We start from the raw sequence: 27,359 nt of genomic DNA on the forward strand, positions 1-27,359 counted from the left end.
CAAGACAACTCCCTCCGCCGGGAAAGTCATGATGACTGTCTTTTGGGACAGTGATGGGGTCATTCTTGTGGATGTGTGCGACCATCAATTCAGACGCGTACATCAGGATCCTGAAAACCCTCAAGAAGCGTTTCTGAAGAGTTCAGCCTCACAAGCATCCAGCAGAAATTTTGCTCCTGCACGACAATGCACCCGGGAAGAAATCACCAAATTGGGTTGGACGGTGCTGCCCCATCCACCCTCCGACTTCCATCTCTTTGGGCCACTCAAAGATGCTATCCGCGGAACAAGGTTTGAAGATGACGAGAGCGTAATTCAAGCAGTGAGGACATGGCTACGTGCACAGGACAAGAGCTGGTACCGGCAAGGCATGCATACACTTGTTCCACGCTGGCGTAAAACCGTACAAGTTGATGGGGACTATGTGGAAAAATAGTATGTGTAAAGGAAACATTGATTTATATTGTCACTAAATTTCAGCCATCTTGAATAAATATATTCTGAGGAAAAAAATGTGGGGCATTACTTAATGAGCGACCCTCGTATATAGAACCACATCAGTCTCCTCGCGTTTAAATATGAGGCACCAACCTCAAATAAATTATGGACTAATTTATCCGCCCTGTGGAGACATTTCTTTAGAGCACTGATAGCTACGAGGTGCGATCGGAAAGTTAAGACTGTGTCAATAGAGGGCGAACCGCATGTAGTACGAGCTTCTGCCGCTAGGGGGTGCGGCCTACATTCATAGTGAATCAGTGTGCCAGCCGGCATCATCGAATTAGCATTTGTTTCTTAGTTACGGGCGTTTTGGTAGTGCATTACACCGACCCTCCTGCGATTTCGGAATGGCGTGTGCATCAAATTTTGCCAAAGACTCGCCAAAACGGCTACGGAAACCTACGAAATGCTAAAGGAAGCATTTGGGAGTCCGCAATGGGTCGTGCACAAACTTTTGTGTGGCATTCACGTTTTAAAAATAGCCGAACCTCTGTCGATGATGACGAGCGTTCTGGACGACCATCTTCGAGCACAACGCCCGAAAATGTTACGAAGATTCGACAGGCCATTCACGAAGATCGACGTCGTACCATCAACGACTTGTGCGACATTGTTGGGATAGGCTATGGGACCTGTCAGCTGATTCTAAAGGAAGAACTCCACATGAGACGCATCATGACAACGCGCCAGCGCACACCGCCCTCAAAGTTCGGCAGTTTTTGGCCTCAAACACCATGGTCGTCATCCCGCACCCTCCTTATTCGCCGGATTTAGCTCCGTGTGACTTCTTCCTCTTCCCAAAGATGAAAATTCAGCTAAAGGGAAGGAGATTTGAGACGATAGAAGAGATTCAGGCAGAATCGCAGATGGTGCTTGACAGGCTGACAAAGAAAGATTTCCAGGGATGCTTCCAGGCTTGGCAGCGGCGCTGGGATCGTTGTGTTCACTCCCAGGGAAACTACTTCGAGGGTGATGGATGAATTTAATACCTGAGATAAGTGTACGGGTTTTTATAGGCGCAGTCTAGAAACTTTCCGATCGCACCTCGTATGTCCTGCTCCGTGAGCCTGTGCAAGCACAAATATTACAAAATGATCCTTCAATAAGCAAAACTGCGATAAGTAAACCCACAAACGAGGCCGGTCTCTGGTAAAATAATATTTTAGGAAGACAAGATGCGGGAAAGCATTGGATTATTTGGATCAGGACAAAGTCTAATGGCTCACCGCTGTCTTAATAGATTTAATTTAGTTAAATAAAAGTGTCCCAAAATGCTGTATACACCGCAGTAAATTTGGTGTCCGCTAGTCAGTCATTTGTTCACAGCTATTAACTTCGCCGCGAAGTTAACAGCGGTCATTTCAAACATCTAAAGTAATATCAGCTAATCCACTAAGTATGTAATGATTTAGTTTATTAAAATGGCTTTATTTAATTTATTTAATGCGGGCATATATCTTTTTGTAACATTATTCATCAATATTATATCCAAAATGACCAGAAAAAAATATTAACATTTATACCTTTACGCACCAACGTAAATAACACATATTACCGTTTTGATGTCCTGCAGATATATTTGCGTATGCCTTCTGTAAAAAAATAAATAATAAAAGGAAATAGTCCAAAGGTATAATGTAATGTAATTTTCATGTCAAACTGCTATTTTGGGACGTAAAATATATTTTTAATTAATATATATGGCTTTTAGTCAGAATACCTTTTCGTTTACTGGGAATTTATTAGATGTGAATGTTGTTTTGGCGTGCAATTAGTAGAAAAAGTACCCCAAATGCATGCCATTAACAATATGATGTGAACTATAATTATTTCCTTCATAACACATATTGTAAATCTATTCGTTTAATAATTAAGGTTTCAAACTAAAATATGAACTCCCTTTATATAAGAACATAATGAATTTGGGTACTGTTTCAATTTTCAGATTTTAATTTAAATTGTTAATATGTTCATATCCAAAGATATATTGCATGTAGTTGGTTTCAAAATACCTTTCTGCTTATTTAAAATTATCTAAACTCTTTTTCATGTTAAGTAGTTTTCAGTAATGATATTATACGAGGTGCGATCAGAAAGTTTCAAGACTGTGTCAATAGAGGGCGAACCGGATGTAGTACGAGCTTCTGCCGATAAGGGGTGCGACCTACATTCATAGTGAATCAGTGTGCCAGCCGGCATCATCGAATTAGCATTTGTTTTAGTTACGGGCGTTTTGGTAGTGCATTACACCGACCCTCCTGCGATTTCGGAATGGCGGATTTTCATGAACAAATCAAATTTTGCCAAAGACTCACCAAAACGGCTACGGAAACCTATGAAATGCTAAAGAAAGCATTTGGGGAGTCCGCAATGGGTCGTGCACAAACTTTTGTGTGGCATTCACGTTTTAAAAATAGCCGAACCTCTGTCGATGATGACGAGCGTTCTGGACGACCATCTTCGAGCACAACGCCCGAAAATGTTACGAAGATTCGGCAGGCCATTCACGAAGATCAACGTCGTACCATCAACGACTTGTGCGACATTGTTGGGATAGGCTATGGGACCTGTCAGCTGATTCTAAAGGAAGAACTCCACATGAGACGCATCATGACAACGCGCCAGCGCACACCGCCCTCAAAGTTCGGCAGTTTTTGGCCTCAAACACCATGGCCGTCTTCCCGCACCCTCCTTATTCGCCGGATTTAGCTCCGTGTGACTTCTTCCTCTTCCCAAAGATGAAAATTCAGCTAAAGGGAAGGAGATTTGAGACGATAGAAGAGATTCAGGCAGAATCGCAGATGGTGCTTGACAGGCTGACAAAGAAAGATTTCCAGGGATGCTTCCAGGCTTGGTAGCGGCGCTGGGATCGTTGTGTTCACTCCCAGGGGAACTACTTCGAGGGTGATGAATGAATTTAATACCTGAGATAAGTGTACGGGGTTTTATAGGCGCAGTCCTGAAACTTTCTGATCGCACCTCGTATATGTGAAATAAGTAAAATTAAATCAAATTACATCAAACATACATCTGTATTCACACACTGAAAATGCAATACAGTATAAATATTGTAGCTAATTTATTACAAATCGTGTTTCGTATTTAATGTCAGATAATTTAGCGACGCGGTATTAACTGCAGACGTTTTGTTACGTTTAACATGAAAAGTACTGTGAGTGACGAATAGGTAAGTATGTAGACGTAACTATCATTTGACTGACTGCCGACAACAGGTAATTACTTCGATATTTCTTGTTCCGTCTTCATTGATTTCTTACCTGTTCGAATATTAGAAGGTAGAATGAACAAGGACTGAGAACCATTTGTAACTATAAATGTACATTTATTATTATATTAAATCAATATATATATTACGTTTTTAAATAACGAAAGTTGTTAGACTTTCACTTAACTATATGTATGAAACATGGTTTTGTGAATATTAATTTTTTAGCTTTCATTCGTGAAATTGGTTTGAGGTTACATTTTAAAATCTAATGGATTTTATGCGACAGTTAAAAATAGCTAGTATTCATCAAATCGATAACAAAATACACATATTTCTGTGTAAACAAAAATAACCTTAGAAAGATAATTTTAGCATTTAAGCTCATAACATTTTATAATTTATAATCATGCCTATAATAAACGGTGAATTCTATTGCATCGCGACAATGCAAAAAAAAAATTATCATCTTTATATAACGACTTATCCATCCTATCATTACGCGTTCATTTGCATTACGTACAGGGAATGAACTCAAATAGGGCTGACCATTTTTGTCAGTCTTGTCTGCCCACATCATTCAAATCGAAAACCGCTGGATTAATTTGGATGAAATTTGGGTTTGGTCTTTATCCCATCTGTTGCCACATTTAACTCGTACTTTCTGATTTCCTACATTCGGTAATACCAACATGGCAGACGATGAGGGTTGTAAAGTGGGACCAAAACTAGCGACAATTATTAAAGTTTTACACTGTAATGTACTGGAATAGATTTTCGTTAAATACACAATACTGGTAAAGCAATTCTTTGCACAGCGTAAAACAACAACATGGTGACTGCATAAAACAATATTAAATATTTTGACTCGACCTAGATTTGATCCCATAATAAACTGCGTATGAGTCCAGCACGCTAAACAAAGCACTGACACTATTCTGTACTCTCAGCAATCACATGCGATCAGTAAATAAACTAAAAGAGATTAAATAAAACCATGTTTTACATATTTGTGCATTTCAGTGATTTCAATTGAAAGTGTGTATAGTTGATAGCAAATGTTCGTTAATTTTGTGATTAAAAAGATGAGTATGTAAGAGTTAAGTAACAAATCTCATGTTGAAGAGACTTAAGATTTCACGGTGCTGAGGACGACAATCTTCTTATTTTGAGTTTTGACGCTGTAGAGACTCGTAGGAATATATTAGCGTTTCAGGACTGTGTATTCTGATATTTAACACATCTTTCCACTCTTTTTGCATCTGCTCTAAGCGTTACCATACTCATATGTCCATGTTTTACATATCACCCTTACAATAGTAGGCTACAAGCAAGACAATTAACGATGTTCAAAAGCGTCAATCGGTAATATAAATGCAATCATTTCTGTCCAGATAACATGAACTCATGTATAAAACCGTTCATTTAACTGGAGGCTTGCTCCACTGGTGCCTGCAGGCATCAGATTACAACGGGGCGGACAGACCACACAAACCCCAGCAAAACCCACACAAGTATAGTCACATTCATGAACAAATCCGTCGCTTCTATAACAAATAAACTCCACAGTGCAGAGTATTAATTAATAAATTAAGTATATTCAGGTTTATGCAAGAGTAAATTAATCTTTTAATAAACATGGTAATTTACCATAGGGACTAGTTAATTCTCTGGATACGGGGGTGGGAGAGGCCGAGTGCATGGGTAAGCGATGTTCTGTTCCTGGTTTCCTGTACTGTTTAAAAACTTCCTCAAACTGGTGACAACAGTGGACACACAGCTTACACCTCTGACGGGAATTCCTGCGTGCTTTTCGACAATTCATTAATGGGATTTATGCAAATTCTTTTTTTATAACCTTTTAGTTGTTAAACAGTGGTAAGTTTCCGACCATAGATCTCTATTTCTAAACCACCAACAGAAAGTAGAAGAAAAAGTCCACCAGTGTAAAGCCCGGTGATCTTTCCGGCCAATCCATAAGACCTCGACGGTCAAACCATTGGTTTTTAAAGCTTTCGCTGAAGCATTTCGTCACCTTCCTAAAAGAAGCAAGCGGATAGCCGTCTTACTGGTAAGCACAGGATTCAATGTCAAAAACTGACGAAATGGTTTTCCCTAGTCACATCACCGACGGAAAGTAAATGAGCTGATAATGCACCAGCCAGGAGTAGAGGGTAACTGATAATTCTGCTTCGTATTCGGTAAAAGCGGATACTGATCTCGGAAAACTATAAACCTCGGAGGGTTTTCGAAGTTTTTCTCATTACAGACAGAACATTTTTGTGGAAGTAGCTTAAAATATGCACAGATTGCTTAATTTTATTACTTTCGCTATTACCCATTCATATATTTGTCCTAATAATTTCTACGTTATGTAACTTGTGCACTCGAAGAAATTTCGTTACATAACACAACAGTAAAGCAATATATAATTTTATATTTCTCAAATAACAATAACAATATTAAACATCATATTTTCAGGCACTCTCAAACTAAACTATATCTTCAATGTGAGATTTGTAGTTCACACAGTGGTGAAGATGCAAATTTGTTCTTTTGGGTTATTGCCTCGTGTGGACTCGTAAGAAGATAATGTTTCGGTGAAACCTACTGTTTCCACCTTTAGGGCTGAAATGATATCAGCATTTAAGAGAACCAGTCTCCATTTTCAGGACCTAAACAATAACAATGTTTCGGATAAACATACCCTTTCTATCTTCAGGTCTGAAGATGGAGACAGCACATTCCTTGGACACGATAGTAATTATCTGTGATTCCACATAGTATCACAATCCAGAATAACATCAATATATCCTTAACACGCTAGAGACAAGGAGCGCTTCATCTTTACAGCTGGCTTTAATTAGTGTTAATTAAATTATGAAATCACGAGTCCCATAGCTTGTATTCGTATTTCACCTGAACTGTACATCCGTACCTCCGGGCTATGAGTCTGCTGATGCATTTGTTAATTAGGAGTCCTGTAATCGCATCAATACGATATTCTGATCGAAATGGGTATAAGCTGTTCCCTGATGGGAGTTCAGACTTCCAAGCGCGTTACTGAAAGCACCGACTATGTTTTGTAATGGCGGTGTGTTAGAGCACAGATGAAATGGAAGCCCAGAGAATCAGCGTGTGAGGGGTGGTGACAGGAAACAAATATGATGAGACACGATACAAAAATAGTGTCTGCATACGCTATAATCCGATGCATTTACCGTGTATGTGATGACAACTTAATTCCCCGAAGCATTAAGAGCAGGAAAAATAGTGGAGCAACTTTTAGTCATTATGTGGTAGGTCAACTATCAGAGAAATGTGATAGTCAATTAAAAGGTAAGTTTCCTGTTTTTGACCGGGAAGATCCGAAAATTAAATCCTTTGCAACAACGTATGCATCAATGTTTGGAACATAATGATAATTCATTGTGTTCAAATTTATAAATGCAAATTTCAGTAGATTAATTCTTAGGTTACATAATTATATAATTATACTGTTTATACTAATATGATCTAAGCAAAACTCTATAATAGAAAAGATAATCATTAATTATGATTGGACAAGGATCTGGAAGAAGAAGAAGATACGGCTTAGGTGAATTATGAAATTAATGAATACCACAAAGACCTTTAGCCTTTATAGTTGATGACCATCAAGATTCGAATCCAATTTCTCCCTATCTGTACAATCTCACCGTTACACCATTCTGTTTAAATATTTTAAGTCACGTTAAGAACAAGTTATAAACAATAACCAATCTTCTTCACAACGTCTCTCTGTCGAAAACCGACGAACGTATTTTCATAAAATATGGTAATGAGATCTTTAATAAGATTCCGTTCAATTATTTTAATTCGGATAACTAGCAAATTGAATGAAAATCTATATATCAATCTGACCGAAAAAGTAACACTGAAATCGCTTGGTAATCCACAGCCAGCTAGGTGTCAAGTACCCCCACCCCTCGTGACGCAACCAAGTGCGAAATCATCATTACTATACCGTCATGCTACCAGATACACCGCCCACGCGAAGTCAACTATGACACAACAGGGGCAATTAACAAGGGTCAAAGACCATATATTAGCTGAAATCCCTCTACTATTGCTATTTATATGATACAATTTAAAACTGAAAATCTACACTACGTATTATGCTGTGTTTACATTTCCTAACTTATTATTTTCTTTGATGTGGAGAGACGAGAGGTCTCCAGAACTTAGAAGAACTAGCCTACATTTCACGTCAACGTCATATGAAACAGGATTAGCATTATGACTCGGGTGTGTCTTTTGATGGCAGAAACCACAATGGAGATTACAAAGAACAGTTTTGAGGAAAAAGTCAGTTTTTCAAAAACGTTACGCTACTTCAAATTGCCTGTGGGCATAACACTATGAGTGCAAAGGATTACTAACATGTATTAGGATGAAAAATTCAGTGAGTGTAAAAAAAATTGTGGGTGAAATGTTCTCGAATTTCGTTCGAAACAAAGTAGAGAAATGTAAAAGGAAGTGAAGGGTAGACAGCATATTCACTTGTAATTGCCTCTAGACCAGCAGAAACATAACTTTTGACAAAAGGCAGTAAGCTTGCGCGTATGTGTTTATGTTCAAACCATACACACGTTTGTAACTGTGAAGCTTCTCATGTGCTTAAATACCACGTCATGACGTAGTAGAAGGGATAGTTTGGAGATAAGGCTCCATGTACTCAACCCCGAAATTTAATGGAAATATGTGATCAGTTTTATATTACCCCCGATCCTCCATAATCGATCATGAGATCGAAATAATGATGTCAGAACAGCCTCTGTCTCTATAAATGTACGAAAAGTGTTTTAAAATTTTGTTTCCTGAAATATAATATTCTTCCAAAAGGCTTATGACGTACATATGCACACAGTGGCGACTAATATCGATTCTGCGACACTTTGACGCCAAAAGGCAGGGCGAGAATGTGTGCCGGGACAATTAAGCATTGCACTTAACTGTAATATGTCCACGAAATTTCAGTCCATGTATAGCAAGACATGGTCTTTTAATTCGTGTTATTCCTACTGAATGGAAGTATTTCATCTTCTGTATAAATATCTCTAGGTTTGTGCCCAATTATAACCAATATTTCATATCCTTTTCTGTTATATGAACGATATTTCTCGCTTAGAAAGTAGGCAGTTCAAGAACTCGATTTGTTTAGAACAAATAGTTTTAGAGTTTAATAAGTTAAAAAATTCTTATCCGTATTGTATATTTTAGAATCACATGTGACTAGTGATTAATGGAAGTCATATATATATATATATATATATATATATATATGTAATTCCCAAATATTCAAATATAATTCACGCCTATATAAATATTCTTTCATGAGTTCTACATAAAAACAAGTCTCTCAATAAACATCTACATGTAATTCAATATAAATTATACATAATTCATTAATATAAATGTTTTTAAATTAATGGCTGAATTATGAAATTCGAGAGTGTAAATCCGAATATGTTTGATATCAATAAAAGACGAAATTATGAAACTAAGAATTTATTCTAGTAATTATTACTTGCAGATCTATTTTCAAATTTATAAGTACAAAGATATCAAAATTGTTATCCTGCGTTATTGGTAGAAAGCACTACCAAAATGTCTCGAATTATTGATTGATTAATTTATTAATTTTCTAGTTATGTAATTACGCCATTACGAAGTTTTCTAACCAAGAACAACGAGATGGGAAATTATTATGCATCGTGAATGGGAAAGGAGGAATTTACGTTACTTGTTGAAAATGCAAACACAATGTTTCTGTGAACTTATTCATAACAGTATAGCTACTTCATAGGCACCTTATGGAGTCATGAGTGCTTGTGAGGTGGTCGACAGTAAATTCCCTCGAGTGCCATCTGTCTGTAGCCCCGTCATTTCATAAAGCTACATTTTTCTTTCTGCCACAAATCAACTCAAGCACGAAGCGTTGTGCGTGTATGCGTATCCTTTTATCTATCCCCAATTCTATATCTTCACTCGTTCATATTCTCGGTTTATAACATGAGGGTCCTCGGATCGAATCTCCTTAGTGAGATTGATATTTACAAATGACTTTACAGCACGTGAACTATACGCGTTTTAAACGTAGCAATTTTTGAATTGTGAACTATACCGAAGTGCCTCAGGATAGGATCCTATGGCAAAATGTTACGTTGGTGGTAATGAATCTTCGAATTCTATTATCTGAGAGGTTTTTATGTAGACATTCAACGTGTTTCTTTATGTGGGAGATTAGCCTTTTAGTAAGTTCATATTCTAGGCAGGTCGTTATTTAGAAACAATCACAATTACGTTATAGGTTGATTAGCTAATTTTACATTTACGAAGGTATTTACCTGACTAGTTACTTACTTACTTACTTACTTGAAAACTTCATTAAGCAGTTATTGGTTTCTAAAAGTTACAAACCCCAGAACTTTTATATGCTTGACTCTTGATATATTCTTATATTGTACACTTCTTTTCATGTACATAAAATTTGTATTGTAAACATTACGAGCAGTACTAATTCCATTAATTTTTATTGGATTTCAGAGGTGTGACGGATGTTTGTAGAAATAGTAGTAGCGGTGCGAGGAAATAATGTGATTGGCAGTAACCTCATTGGCAAGACACAGATAGAGTGGACACACATAAAATTTGATTATCGTAATAGCACGAGTTAAGTGGGTTCTTTTTTCCAGTTGATGATGCGCCCCTGTGACTAGCAATCATTCCTTGTCACGGCAGTGTGTCTCAGTCTGTGATGCTCGTACCCAACACCGACTACGTCAGATGCTGCTTCTTTAAGAGGATTCAGTTATATTTTAAGTTTCGAAAACCGTACTTTTATTAGCACACAAACAATGGTGTACAGGAAGCAAAGACAGAGATACCAGGGGGAAAGAATAAAAGAAAGAAATGAGAAAGAAAATCAAAAAGCGGAAAAAAATACAAAGAATGAAAACTGAAATAAAAAGAAGAAAATACAAAATTGAAGGAAGAAAAAACATAAAAGTACAATTGAATAATTGAATGCACATACAACATATAAAAAAGCTGGTGCTGAATAAAGTATAAAGGAAATAAAATATGTATATATGTGAAGAAACATAATTAATAAATAAAATAAAATAACAATGTAATTCAAGAATGACAAATTGAATACAAAATAACTAGAATATACTCAAGGATATCATATTTTAAGTGTTCAGATTTGTAAATTAAATTATTTATTGTACACTCATTTTACACCTAGCTATTTGTAATTTTAATTTCCAATCTTAGTCAACAAATCAAACACAATTTGCATTCGGTGCCGAACAGCAAAGATGATTAAAGTTTTATGTCCACACAAGATTTCAATGCATATTTTATTTCCTTATATCACTGTTAAATTAGACAATTGCCTGATGCCTGGGTTACATATGTCCGACATATGTCGCTTAGTATGAAAAAAATCCCTAGATATGAAAATAAGCGCATAATGTTTACATATAATACTGTGTTATGTGAAGACTGCTTATAATAATATATTCTACTTTAATAAAAAACGTTACAATCCAATATAATCTACACTGAATACTACCAACAATGTGCGGCCATTAGATAAAAGAAATCCTTGCATTTAATTGTAGTGGTAAGGACTGCTCGTTGTAGTTCGTTGTGTATTTTTCCGGACATTAACAGCGCAGGCATGAAATGTTCTTACTGCATTCATATCTGTATAAAAGACAAACATTTCCGCTTTCCTAATAATGAAAGAGAAAAAAAATATATTCATATCAGTACTAACCCACTGTTTAAACCATATTTGCTCACATATGTGAAACCGAAACAAATATTGCGACAGAGATTAGAAATGCTTACAACGCTTTAGTAAAATAACCTGAAGAAAGAGAGAACTTGAATTATCTAGCAACAGATGGGATATTAATATTAAATTCTCTTAGACTGAATTCCTCAGACTCAGAAAATGTTCTTAGAAACATGGCAAAGGACCTTTAGGTTCCTTAAGATGAAGAATTTTTTGACTAGCCGAATTAACTATTAGCATCTAAAGAACGACTTTGCTTCAATTGAAATCACAGATTTGTTTATGTTAGAATTTATTTCCATCGTCCTTTCCAGAAAAGACTCGCGGTTTGGTCAATATTTTTTTAAGCTTGTCGGATCCAATCCCCTTTTTTTGGTCTACCGTTCAACATATTTTATTCTTGAATGAAGATTTACGACCAAATTATTCGCCAATACATGTTACGAGATTGTATTTGAAACACATAAGATGAATAACGTGATCAAATTAAAATCCGTTCCCAAGTTTTCTTTAAATTTGGGGTAGAGCAACCTGTCATAACACTGAAAGGCAGTGATATAAGGGCCAGAATATTGAGTCTTGGTAAGCCAGACAGATAAGAAGACTGTATTTCAATATTTATGAGTTCCCAAGATGTTCACAAGAAGACATCATATTACACGTGGCTGTTATGAATAAGACATTCTGCAACTCTACTCGCAGAAGCACTTACATCCACTGGAGGTAAAGCTCCAACATTCCTGAATCATTACAGAATGTGTTTCGTTTGTCGACTTCTGTACCCGTCTTTACACACCTTAGAGTTAATATTCATTAGCCAAAATTATTAAACAGAACGCGTAATTATGAGGCAGTTTCACTTTGCATAGGTTTAATTTGCTACTAAAGGTTCTTTTGTATAACGATGGGTTTGAGGTTTTCACGGCAGCGAGTCTGAAGATGGCTGTCTTCTGTCGTCTGGTATAAGTTTACCAACGTTTTACAGGTTCTTGCTTCGATGACACTGTCTTAAATATGGAGAAATCAAGAAACTCTGAAAGTGTGGCAAACTTTTATGAGACTACATCGCAGAAGATAGCCATTTTTATACTAGAAGTTGTTGGTCTGACCTGTCTGTCCAAAATGCGAAACGCTATTTTATATGAATTTATTTATTTATTTTTATTGCTTTCAGCAGATCATAATGTCTGATACTGAATAATAATGTTGACTAATAAACGATGAGTTGGAAGTAATATGGAAGAGAAAGGCCGTGGCCTATTTATTGCACTCTCTACCCTTTATTTTCCTAGAAAAACTGCGATTTTCCACGAAAAGTCTCAGGAAAGCTAATCTCGGGCCGAGATTTGAACTCGAGGCCTCTCGAATACGGATCACGTATAGCAACCACCCAACTTCGATGTTTGATGTTTAATCTCAAGTATCAGTATAAAATATAAAATAAGCCTATATATCTCACCAGTAGTTGAAAGGTAGCATATGAAGACAGTCCACGTGAACCTCTGTGGTGTAAATTGTAACGAACTTTTTTAATGATGTTTTCAACGACGGGATCGTAACCAACGTTAAATGTTCATGGACGCACTAAAATTACGCTGAATCATGGTCAAGCTCTTTAGTTGTGATTGCAAGGTTTAAATTATTGCGTAATTTCGTAAAGTTAGTAAGTCTGAACCCATAACTTTTATTTATTTTTATGTTTTAGAATCAGGGCGACGTTAGCTTTTAAATGAATGGTCGTAATCGTAGATAGGTTACATCTTATAGGTTCTACGAGTTCGTATACTTCACTCAAAAGTTCAATTAGCGAGAAACGCTTATAAAAGTAGGTTAGATTATATTTCATATTTGGATCATGACGTACGCAATGTATATTTCAGGAAAAACAAGGGCAAATCATACGACTGTGCAAAGTTAAACTTCAGATCTATAGACCATATATATATATATACATTCACTATTAAGATACATGAAAATTAACAAGGAATGTATTTGGAGATATTACATGAAATGGGATACGGTTTGTAAACCAGTAATAGTTAATACAGCCATTCCACAATTTATTAGAAACACTGGAGCAACCCATAACTGAAATCTGAAGGGTTTCACAGTGAGATGCCATGTACTTATTAATTTGCTTTTCACATAATATAATCGCGGTGTGAAATACATCTAAAATAGTAGCCCTATTAATCTATATTCAGAGTCACTTCAATTCAGTTGAAATTTTCAACCCATTCTCATATTAATGTTGTCATTCTATCTGTTTCTCGATCTTATAAGCAGTGGCTTTCCAAGGCTTTTTCCACCAGTTTTAATGCATTTGTAATTTCTTCTGTTCTTTAACTTCTTAGTCCTTTCATTTCATCTGGTTGCAATATTTATAGTAAATGAGTTTTAATAACTTAATAATCACCTACTGCAGTAAAATTTAAAATAATCAAATCTCGTCCGCTTCCCCTCTTCGTACAGTGGCTATTACATGAATCCGTAATTAGATATTTGTGTGGTTTGAAAAAAATTTAACGAGAATGAACACAGTGTTCTTATTCGTTCTAATTCAAAGGAATCTAATTATTTTTTCTTTACGTGACAATAGGAGCTTGGTGGTAATTCAAGATTTATTTATGCGACGTAAATGTCAACTCTGGATTCAAGTGACTCAAGATACGACCCGGTGGCTGAGTCTTGTAAAAAATGAATCAATAATTTAGGTCCATAACAAGACAAAGGATTATTATTTTACATGAAGTTAGTTCAAATGAATAAGCGATTAGGATATATTATGTGTTTGTAAAATTTCATGGGTACATCCTGGACTAATGAAACAGAATTAAACGCCTCTTCCGTCAATTTAGGCTTTAGAAACTTCCACCGCCTTCTAACAGATTTCAGTAACGTAGTGGAAATGTTGACCTCTTCAAGTTAGTCCATGAGATATTTAAAGAGACCGCCAAGTGGCTGTGTGGGTTTGTTTACAGTAGGTCTCCACATCGCTGCTAGAGAACGAGGAGCTTTCAGAATACGAGGGGGTAATATTAACGAAAAGTGGATCGGTGTTTACATAAGTACTCCCAGATCGCTACTACACTGCTCCATCAGTTTTATACCCACTCGGATTTAAACCCCTGTAAAACTCACTCTACTTCATCAAAACCCACTTTTATGGAAAATATTTTAAAGTTTTCCATTTTACTTAGCTTGTTTCAAAATCTTGCGCTTATGAAACTATCGTGTTCGTTTTATTGTACTTGTTTTACAGTAATTACATTTAGAGCCAACATCACATGCCGTATCAGTCGACGATATAACACTCTAAAATATTTTTTCTGTAACTGAAGAGAAAAATTAATTATTCTAATTAGAATAAAAAAGAAAGGAATGCATAAGCAATTTTAGTCAACATTTCTGAAGAAAGATAGGTCTTGTTAGTTCTTGGCATAGACAGGAAGTCTACAACAAAATAGCTTTAAAATAAACAAAGTGTGAACCAAATTAATTTGCCTCTGATTAAACGTACTTGGCGGGTTTTTGTGGATATGGTAAAGAACCTATTGATTCTAAGTTATCGAACGTGCAAGCTGCTAGGAGGGGCGAGACCAGAAATACTGAAAGAATTTTGGTGATGTAACGTAATTGAAAACGTAAATTTGGAAGAAACGAAAAAAATAGGAACATATTATGATGCCTCTTAACGGAATAATTCTTAAATATAGGGAACAGATAATCTGGGTCAGAATCATGTTCAACAGCGAGTTTTGATATTAACGGCGTTGAATCGTTGGGTTCTTCTTCACAGTTTTTTGTTCTTCTGTAGTCACTGATACTCCAGCCCAGCCAACGAAGCTCTTTAGAGTTCCTTGCAAAATTATTATGCACTGTTTATACCAGTATGGTAAAATTGGAGGACCGCAGAAATTATTATGCATTATTTATACCAGTATGGTAAAACTGGCTGACCGCAGAAATTATTATGCACTGTTTATACCAGTATGGTAAAATTGGCGGACCGCAGACCACATCCGGCCCTATAACACTTGTAACCAGGCCCGCGAAACTATTTGTTGATTAGTTACTTGTTACTACTACGCCCTTTATTTTCTTTACTAATAAAACTTTTAATAAAAAATGTGTTCATCTCGTTTGTTTCTTTACGTACAAGTGCCACACATGTTATCTTGCAGTAAAATGTAAATTATCCAGGTAAAAACTGTGTTAGACACAAGCTGATCCAGGAGCAAATTTAAATCTACAATAATTGGTGCACATTTAAATAAAATGTGTATTTGAGACTGTAACGTAATATTTTCATTTGTTATTTTTGTTAAACATAACAAAAATTAACTATAAGTTTTCAAAAATTGTGACAGTAAGGATTTCTTGGTCCTTGGGTACAGCGGGAAATCTGTTGAAGACCCGAGTGAAGAAAAAAGTTTGACCAACATAGTTTCTTCGAAGTACAAAGTGTTAACACATAATGGAAATATAACTTCCGTCCGTAAGTTACTATCGTCTTCTTTTATGGATCTATGGCTGTTTTAATACACTGGCGGGTGAATACACAGACTATTAATATCGATGTATGCACAACCTTCTTCAAACTATCCTTAAGAAGCTTCATTCTCGCAAACTAAATGTAAGAAATAATTCCCAAAATTGCCTTCATTTATTTTCTTAACTGATTATAACAAAGCCCTATATAAATTAGCCATTAAATAATGTACTGGACCACTCTACGCGATTCAGCCTAACATAACGGCCATCCCGTGAGATAATGCACTCATAACCTGATAAATATTTCAAAACGTAAGGTTCCTTAAATCCTTCCTTTGAACTTTCGCAACCCTCTTAGTACGTAGTACAAGCTAACACGAATAAGAAGAGTGCCATAGCTCAGGCGGTTTGGCCGGCTTCTCATCACAGAGGCCCCGATGCGAACCCAGGTCAGTCCATGCAGGACGTAGTAGGATTTCAGGTTTTCACGACGGTGTGTTATAGTGCCGTATAGTCTAAATCAGGGCGATGAGTCCTGATAATGGAGGCATCTAGGACCTCTGCAACGCTGGTAAAATTCTGTCAGATTACACGGTGCTACAACCCAGAAGACAGCCATTTTTATGTACGGTTTGTGTTAGAGAAAGTGGAACTGGGAAATGTTTTTCTCCGAGTCCATCGATTTTTCTTTTTCAATAAAATTCCACCGCTGCCTCATATTCTTTCATATCATTCAGGGTAGACAAACAACTCGTTAGAGACCAAGTTCTAAGGACACGTGGTCTCACCCCATCGTAACAATAACATAGATACGCGAATGCAAATGAAGTTCGCGGTCCGTAAATCTCCGTCTACCTGTAACAAAATCATCAATGACTTACCCAGACCAGTCGTCACTAAGTAAATAATGAATCAACAATCGATTTACTAAGTAATCGACTGTGTCTTATTGGCTTACTGATGAAATTGATCGATCAGCGGTCTAGCTGACTGATTGCGCCACGAATAGATAATTATTTCGCTGTTTGACTAAGTTGCTAACTAACTAAATTTTCGACAGTCTTATTAAGTGACAACTAAAGGCTTAAATCATTATATGCTGGTCATTATATTCTAGACATAAATATTACATATAAATTTTCCGTTAACTGACAGGCGGAGTAATAGAAGAAACGATTAATTGCGTAATCCAGTAACTGGATGTTTATTAAATGGCACTCTAACGCAAATCTAAAAGTTCTTGACGTTGGTGATGAGTCATTTCAATAAAAGTTTTCTTGGATATTATCAATCGTCTAGTAAATAAAATATAAAACGTAAAACGACGTTTCGGAGATGGGGCTCTATCTCCGTCTCTATCTCCGGAGATAGGGATTAGCTCTATCTAATGGGCCCAACTGAGTAGGAACCTGAAGACGGAGATAGAGCCACACCTCCGAAACGTCGTTTTACGTTTTATGTTTTATTTACTAGACGATGGATAATATCCAAGAAAATGTTTATTCAAAATACAGTCTAACTGATTAAGTCTTGACTAACTAATTAAGTGAATGACAAATGAACTTATCTGTGTATTGAGAACTTGACTGAATAATATAATGTCAAACTGATAAACTGATGGACTAATTGAATGATTGATTAACCGGTTGACTGAATAAATGCTTGACTATCGCACACATTATCTGGATGTGTCAGTGAAAAAGTAGGCTGCAGAATAACAGTGGAAAAGTTGAGCAACAATGGGGAGGGATCAGGCAGGATCAGGTGATATTCCGCAGAATGGTCCCGACGGCAAGGGAAGGGGCTGCTCTCAATGGCTCCCAGCACATGCCCCGGCTACTATCCATCTGCTTCTCATCTTCCTCGGTGCACGTCTTGGGTTGGATTTCCGCTGCTTTAGTGCAGAGTATTGATTTCCAATTCGTCTCTGTCAGATGAATTAAGCACATGATCGAGACAGGTGGATATGCGTGGCTGCTACCTAAATTTGTTTGAGGTTTCTTAGATCCCACAAACCATATTTTAGGTAATATAATTTTATCCTCCCATAAAGAAGCTAACATCTTCCTTACAACTTACAGAGATTCGCGTTATTACATTTCTTTAAAATTATGGGTATGGTTAGTTTGTCTTCATCAATACATTATCGCGTGTACAGTCAAAACAAATATGTGGTGGAAAGCAACACAGACTGTACAGCAACGTCTGTAAGTCCAGACAAGAGTCTTTAACTTTTTTACGTTGTTTTTGTCGTTGTTCTTCTTGTTATAGTTATTGTTGTTATTATTTGTTCTCGTAGCTATTGAATCAGTACGGTAAAATAAAGAATTATTATAATCAAATGTGAATAAAATGTGGTACTAAATGCATAATATAATTTAGGTCAATGTTATTTGTCTCTTATTTTTAAATATGACCGACCTCGAATGTTTCCTTGTCGAAATATTGTACGTATTTCTGGTTTCCTCAATTCCAGTTACGTATTCAGTCAACTAACTAGATTACATATAATTTTCAAAATAGAAACAAAATGGGACAAAATTACTCGTAGTTCGCAATTCATTTCGGATGATTGGGATCTTTTGATAATGTTATTGGTACTGATCTAGAGGTGTCAGCATCTGAATAAAAACTGGGCTCATGAGATAGTAGATTGAGGCGCTCAATTACGAAATATTATTAATCTAAACTAACTAACTAACAACTAACTAGATGGCTTAGGCAAATCGAAGTTTTATCATCGAATTAACCAAATCCCTACACCGGACCCTGTCCTGGGCCAACAAAATCCAGTCTCCTTAAACTCCTCTCTCCCATAGATCCCGTCTGAGATTATCCTCCCATCTACGTCTAGGTCACAATTAATCTAGGAAAAATGAAAATCAGGGGGAGACAAGACTCCATAGTCGTAGTGATGTCAAACTTCTTAAGGGATAAGAATCCTAGTAGAGAAGCCTTGGCCATCCGTGTTCTAGGTTGAGCTAGAGGTGGGAGCCTGTTTACGTAAACGTTGGAATGTAGTTCTATTCTCAGAAGATACTGGGAGTAAGATTGAAAGATCTATACCTACGGATGAAGACCAAAGTTACATAACATATGTAACTGAAAATATATAATTTTTTTGTTTTTAATATTTAAGAGTTATTTGGCAGCACTTCCAGCAACTCAGGCTAAACAGTTTCAATATTTTTATTAATGAAGTGGAAAATATGTAGAAGTGCTCATGGACTACTTTAAAGTGAATTTATTGCTATCCAAGAACTTGCCTGGTCGTACTGAGGAAAACCATGAAAGTTCTCAGTGTCAGTAATCGGTCTTCAGCCTCACATTGTAACCGTATATCAACTGGCGGAAAAATTTGTAATCACATTAGGCCTATCAGCAGAGTATATCATATCTTTATGATAATTTGATTTATTGACTTTAATTGACACTTTCCCAATTCTTTGTTAGCGACCAGATCACTCATCAACCTGTCGATACCAATATTTGCTTTAAAAATACATTTTTCCCAAATATGCTTATGCCTATTATATCACCAACGAAAGCAAAATCTGATATATGTTATATTTAACTAGGATTTAGTAAACCTAGTGCCCATAATATAATAGCAGAGTGGAAACGCTTGTTTCTGCTTAACTGTTACCTATTTTCTATCTATCTCGCTTTACTTGTGGGACAATATTTTGATAGCGTCTCTTTATGAACGTAATTTACGTTATAATTTAATTGCCAATCAATGATTACCATAATTAGGCTAGCATTTAAACACATACTAGTTATCTCTTCCACTGTCATAATAACTCACCCTCTCCACCTGCTAACAAAGATTCGATGCAAAAGCGATTTATGAATATAAACACTCTCACACACACAGCTTCCACCTCATTACCAAACGCGAGAATACGAATTTAGTACCAATAATTCTTACTGTGCAATAAGTATAAACCGGGTTCAAATTTCGACTAAGATACCGGTTACACTAACGGAGTTTTTTTTTGTTGTTGTTTTTTCTCCAGACAGTAGTTGGAACAACATCTTTAAGAATAAGACCACTTCCTTCAGAATACATCATTACTTATCATTCTTTTGTAGGCAAATTTTTGATTCTTCATTGTTCCTGTGCTGAATATGGAGAACTTTAAACGTATTCTGGAATCCTTGGGTATTAGTTCAGGGTGGTGACCCCAAATTTCGTCACCTGCCAAACGACAGTATTTGTCCTCGTTCACAGTAAATTTCATCTCGCTTGCATATTCATTCTGTTTAATTTACGTAATACGTATTAAGTTAGACCTAAATTCTTCTTTCTATGTCTAAGTAATTCTTTCTTCACATTTTCAAATACAATTAAGTAGGATTTTAAGTTCTTACGCCGGTGAGGTCGAAGATGGCTGTCTTCTGGGTTATAGGGCCGTATATTCTGAAAGATTTTTAACAACATTTCAGAGATAATTGCTGTCACGTTAATGAGGGATATTATGATGGGGTAGAAAGAAAAAAAGTGTTTCGATTTGACCAGGATCTCAAGACCCCAAGCGTAAAAGTTCAATACACTACCACAGACAATCCTTATGACTTACCGGTATTGATTTACAGCCCTTAATAAAATATATTAAGATAGCAGAATTTATATAGTTGTACACTAAGATGGTTAATTGAGGTAACTGACGCAATATTTTACAAATAATCCGGAATTTTCAGAAAAGAAACATTATATATATATATATATATATATTTATAGATATTTATTTATTTCGGCACTGATTACACCTATCCAATATTGTTACTAGCACTAGTGTCATTATTAGTAGTATTTAACAGAGGGCGGCAAATAAATCATTTTTAAAATCCAAGTTTAACAATAATATTAATTGTTCAGATAAGAAATTGGAATATAGTTATGAACGCAAAGAAAAATGAGGGTTTGAAATGTGGCAAACGTGTACAAAGTCAATAGACAACCAAAGCTTTAAACCAGGAACCTCCCAATCGCAGGCCTAATGCTTTGTAATATCGTCAACTTCTTTGATGAAAGACATTTTCTATAAAATTGGCCTTTTTAAGCCGAAGCTGGTCTGAATAGTATTTAGCTTTTCTAATATGAAAAAACAAATAAACAGCTGACACCAACAAGATTAGTATTTCAAAGCTCAGATGTAATTAAATTATTCTAAAATTTTGAAGCCCTTAGGCTAAAAGTTCACATTTATTTTAGCCCTAATTTTTCGGTACGAACTATTGAGAACTGGGTGATATTTTTCTTGAGTCAGTGAGCTTACGTCTGGCGTTTACGAACTCGACCACCGATCATTCCTATTCGACGGACCAGAACTTCAAGTAACTTTTACAGGGGGAGGGAGGATACGGCTGCTTTTAAGAACACGGCGATTCAATTTATGACATTAGGCTGGCTGGAATATTAAAGTACAGAGGCTGGTATCCTTTCCCGCAAGACGCCAGGCCGACTTAGCTGGACTCACCTCACACATCTACGCCTATCCGACAGAAACGCATTGGCTATATAAGGATCTTCCCGATAATCTTACGTCGTGCCGACGAGAACTGAGTTGCTTCAGGACTGATTTTAATTTCGGAATTTTATAATGATGGTGGTTTCATAATAACAGGTAATTTCTTCGATCACTGCTTACTGAAGGACTCTGTAATATGTCCTTAGTTTCGTTAATACTTTAATACGAATTTATTTACGAATATATTTCTTTATTATATGACAACACCTTCCTATCTAGGAGACCAAATAAGAACAGACAACCGTGCACAATGGCGAGGTTTATAATTTGAATGTTTTACCTGTTACACTTTGTGATATTTACCCCAGTTATTTTTAGTATAGTTAATGAAGAATAAATATTAATCGTCCGAAAGTCTCGAGAGAAGATTTCACATAGGTGACACAGGTGTAAATTGGAGAATAATTTTAAATAATCAAGAATTTATGGGCGATTAAGTTAATGACAGAAGTACCCCTCAAGTACCATGTAAGTGAGACCCCTTATCTAATACAGTTATGATGGCTTAAAACAAAAGAGCGGAATGAGCGGAACATGTAGCATGCATTATGAAAATTAGAAATTCACACACAGTTTTATTCAGTAAATCTCGAGTAAACCTACCTGCTAAATCTAGGCGTTGGGGATAATACTAAAATGTCTGTTGGAATCATAATGTGTGAAGTAGTAGACTGAGTTTAATTGGATGTTGATAAGCCAAAATCAGTGGCAGTAACGTATATGGCGATAAACCCTCGACTTTCATGGGAACAATTGACTAGCAAGGAACTAACTGACCCTTTAAATAAGTAATTATCACCTTCTCATAGATAACCTGATTTCTTGTGTTACTACGCCAATTGCTGTTTACTCTACACGACATACAAGTAGGCCTACGTTTATATATTGCTTTACTACCAAGGAAATGTACCAAACAGCTTTGTGTCTATGTCTATTTAGAGCGTAGTATTTACGTGCTAAGACTATGAACGTGTCTTGTATTGTGGCCACGTTATGTTACTTATGTAACAAGATAGTCAACCTCTATTAGTTTCATAAGAATACCAATATCATAACTCTTTCAAATATCGTTATTTAAGCTTCTCATAAATAAATGCAAAGAAACAACTTGAAATACAAAGTACGTAACAAAAAGGAACAGAAATGGATAATGTGTGAGGAAGAAGATGAATTGTAAAAGGAGAAATAGCAGGAAGAGAGTAGAGGCGGTGATAAATGAACAGTACTGAAGGGAAATAGGAAGAAAAGAAGACAGGGTAAAAGTAATGGATAAATGGGATGGGGTGAATGAAAGAAAAGAGACCGTGTTCCCTGTATTAACTGCACCGCTATAATTGATAGCGCTGTAATAAATTGGTATAAGAAAAATATTCAATTACTTGAAAGAACTTTCGAAATTCAAGAACGACCTCTATTTTTGCCTTTTATCTCCTTTCTTCTCGAACAATGACCCCATTTCTTCACATGCTGTTTAATGGGACATCAAGTCCTTTTATTCTTTTAACCCGTATTACACTTCATTGGCTATCGTTTAGGAAGGACAAAGCAAATTAAAACTCTCACGTCATTTGTAGAGCAATATGCACAGTTTCTTTCTTCTACTTTAAGAAACAGTAAAAATATAAATGTTTCGTAGGATGCCAATGAGTTTTAGATAACTAGGGGTAACAACTCGTCCAATCTTGACGGTAAAGTTAATGTGACATTTCAGCAAGACTTAAATTTTGTTCTCCTTCGGTGTTCTCGGCTGTATTTCAATGTGTAACGCTTGTTTTCGGGGATAAGTCACATCGACAGTCGACTACATTAGATGTGATGTTGAAATGCTATTCCACTACGCGCCATGTAGGCGCTCATGAGGAGAGAGGATATAGCTTCTACTCATTCCCAACCTCAGCACTAGATAGCGGTGAGTGATTAGCGTCTTGCACGGGGGCGTTTTACTCCCTTCGTAAGGACCACCAGTACCCATATCCATAGATAACAATTTCTCATATATTACCAGAAGATTAGAGCTAATATCAAAAAGCTTGTGCGTATGGTATAATGTCTCAGAAATAATTACAACGTTAAAGGTGATGTAGACAAGTCCTCTGCCAGGAAAAGTCCCCAATAGATTACAAGATTAGAGATCATGTTTACCGCTCAGTTTCCAGGGCACAAAGTTTAACAAGAATGTGCGAATATTTAGCTGATAATAACAAGGTCTGTGACAATGTTGCAGCCGGCGCTAATTACTGCCCAGGTAATTGATTCCGCCTGGGTCTGGCTCTCTTGATCTGCATCATCTGTTTGCACGGCAGATGATGAGATTGGAACCCGAATATTCATATGCTTAATATACTCACTCCGCCCGCAGAAGCCGTGGGAAAATTAACAAACAAATAGATCTTAAATGGAACAATTGCACGAAAGAAGTCTAACAAATAAGACGTTTAATGATTTCTTTCTCCCCATGTCAATTCTTCGTTACATGTCATCAGTAACTGGATTTAAGATAAAAGAGCATCTCTCAGAGAAAAATGGAATGTTCAAGCACCTGTAATAGTCAATTTAGTGGATAGATTGACTAAACAGGCAAGAAAACTGTTGTTTTACTTAACACAAAGAAGGAAAAAGTGTGGACATGAATTGGGTTTCGGAAAATGTTACAAATAATTTAGAAACTTCAGATGATAACTTGGCCTAATACGAGATTAAATTACGTAAGTTAAATCATAAACTGACAATGACAGGAAACTATTCGGAAAAAATTCCTACTCTTCAGTTAAGTAACTACCTCCTACAATCAGAATGATTTATAAGTATAAAATACTATTTTAATATGTTTTGCATTGGTATAAAACTTAAAATCGCCTTCTAACGGAAGAACATACATTCAGAATAAAAGTTCTGAGTACAAGATTTGGGCCTAATAAACAAAATGTAAGAGGTAGGTCGAGAGAATTGCATAATGATACACTTAGCAACTTATCTTTCAAATATTTTGAGACATTTGAACAAGAATGATATAATGGATTAAACATGTAGCATGCGTGGAGATGTGAAATGCATATGCTCTTTTATTCGGTAAATTTTAAGAGAATATATCACTCGGTATTCTGATACGTAGATGTGAAGATAATCAGAATATGTAAGATTTGAGGTTTTCACAGCGGTGAGTATGAAGATTTCTGTCTTTTGGGTTGTTGCGCTGTGTAGACTGGTCGATGTTTACCAACGTTTCAGAGGTCATACTGCCTCCGTCATCAGGGCGATGTTCTGAAACGTTAGTTAATATCGACCAGACTACACAGCGGACAGAAGACAGAAATCTTCATAATCAGAATAGATAGGGTATTAAGTTAATTGGCTATCTGACTGGTTTAACTGCCCCGGTGTAAATTACACTGTAAGACATTTGTGATCTTTATAATTAAACTTCTGGTCACATATAAGCTGTAATTTCCTTGACAATAATTATTCCCTTTTTAACAAATATCCTGCGGCACAGATTTAATCAGTCAGTAAGTTTATTCAAGCGGTATTCAATATGATTAGTGTTTTTGTGGTCTGGGCCCTCTCAACTCATCCGTTTTGGAAATACTTCTGAAATTATAACAATTTTGTACATTTTACAGGAATGCATCAGCGAAGTCGAGCAGGTTAACGTAATGGTATGGCCTGACGCTCACGTCACATACGAGAGAGACAAGTTCACATTTCAGCCATGCTATTAGCTGCTCACTGCAGATTTTATTGCCTTCAAACAAATGACAAAATGCAACCTTTCAATATGCTTAGTGCGAATACATTCATTTGCCTAAAGTAAAGTTTGCCCCGCTACGTGCCATACAGGCGCTTGGGGTGAGTGGAGGTATAGCTCCTCTCTCATATTCATTTGTTTACTACTCATATCTTTGTCATTTTTCCTGTTTAATTGACGCTGTGTAAGTTCCTGTTTTGAAATTGCGTCTTTAAACTGCATAGAAATTAATTAATCCATAGTATGATGATAGTTCAAAGTCTCATATATGATAGGCTACGATAAAGCTGTGCCGAAGACCGGTATAATATATTCAGAAAGTTTGGAACAGATTTAATTATGGGAAAAGACGCTGGAATCAGAAAGACACAAAAAGAATGAAGTAAAGAAAGAGAGGAAGATAGTACAATGTGGAAGAAAGACCCAGAAAGAAATATGTGTTTGGTATTCTGATAGGTCTCAAATAAGACAGCTTGATTTCGGAGGAATTAACTCGTGGGCGTAGATGTGTATGATGTTAGCTTCCGAAATATCCTGCAACGTCGTCTGAACTCGACTCTACAGTAAGCAAAGTCGTTAAGAAATGCGTTACAGGGTACACATCTCAACTTGCCCCAAGCTGAATTAAGTTATTAAAGTAGGGTCTGGAGGTTGACTTTGTTTTGAAGAGTTGGGAGTTAGGCAGCAGACAGAAGCTTCATGAAAGAAGAAATGTATCCTGTTGCATCACTCCAGGGAAATAATAAAGGAGCGGGAAATATAGTGCACAGGAAATACGAGTCAATTGCTTCTCCATGAAGATTCGTTTGTATGCTACCATTATTGCTAAAGCAGTGTGTTTCTTATTGGCTGAAACTTATCAAGTCAATAAAGCCAATAACGAGACAGAATTTATATGTCCTTGTATGGAAAAGCCACTAAATAAGGTTGGTGTAGAAATATTTTCATTAGAAGCACTGACCCTTCTCACGTGGACTTGCATGATACTTGAGAAGAAATGGTGTAAATAGGTGACTATCTTCTGGGATATTGCGTCGAACGTCCTGGCAAGAGTGGACAGTAATTACCTCTGAAACATCGGTAAACTTCTATCAGACTACGCGGCGCAAAATCTCATAAGACAATTTTCACACTCGCCTGTATGAGAAACTCAAATCTAATCTGAATAGGTGTAGTACATACCTGAGTACACATAGTTTCGAAAGGCGCCCTGTGCACTTTGGCATTGTGAATACTTACAAACACTGCAGTGTCTGTGTATGTGTGTCTGTGCGTGTAGATCTGCATGGAACAGCGTCCTTGAAAGGCTCAGAAAGTCAAGAAAGTCATGAACTTCTTCGTCGTTTATCGGGACAGAAGGTTCATTATCGTGCTTAAAAGTTCCCACCAAGAGATCCCATCCTGAGCCAAATTAATCCAATCCAAAATCTCCAGTTTTACTTTCCTAAGAGCTATTAACGTCCCATTTATATCTGTGTCTTGTTTGTGGTCTCTTCCCTCCAGGCTTACCAACCAAAATATTGTGCATTCCTTCTGCATTTCAATTTAAGCAACGTTTAACTACGTCATATACAACAAAGTTGACAGTATTATACCAATTAAGAAACACAGAGATTGGTCGTTTGTGAAACAAGTGATCACTTGACTTAGTCCACTGCTCCATCTCCGATTTGTTTCTCACTCTATTGTATTTTCATATTTGTATCTAACTCATATCGGAACATTTATGCCACTTTTCATATCAGTCGCTGAATACAGAAAAAATCCTCGAAACGATTGAGTTTCTTTTCGTAATTGTGCTCCTTAAAGAACTGAACTGACTGGCTTCTTAATAGGCGTTGCTTCGTTTGTTAACAATTCTTTCTATTCTCCCTCCTTACTTTGATTATGTGGAACAAATAAATAAACACACTTAAGTTGAAGATGGGTAAAAGATGATATAACAGAACATCCACTACGCAATTAATTTGCTAACTTTCTCTGTCTTTAGGGGTGAGAAATGGAGTTTAT

General features: G+C 36.4%; 1 long non-coding RNA gene across 7 annotated transcripts in view; it reads right to left on the reverse strand.

Annotated features, from left to right (window-relative positions):
* LOC110835910 (uncharacterized) overlaps positions 1-27,359 on the reverse strand; it is a 99,357-nt gene that overhangs the window by 57,065 nt on the left and 14,933 nt on the right. The window contains exon 3 of one of the 7 annotated variants that reach the window (XR_015536472.1): positions 11,493-11,511. The exons of the other annotated variants lie outside the window; for them this stretch is intronic. This is a non-coding gene — a long non-coding RNA (uncharacterized LOC110835910). Of the gene's footprint in view, positions 1-11,492; positions 11,512-27,359 lie in introns of those variants that run through there. 7 annotated transcript variants of the gene reach the window in all.

The sequence above is a fragment of the Zootermopsis nevadensis genome, unplaced genomic scaffold (genome assembly GCF_977971745.1).
Source record: "Zootermopsis nevadensis isolate Lab colony 2312 unplaced genomic scaffold, Znev_1.0 Znev_ptg000022l, whole genome shotgun sequence".
NCBI lineage: Eukaryota > Metazoa > Arthropoda > Insecta > Blattodea > Termopsidae > Zootermopsis > Zootermopsis nevadensis.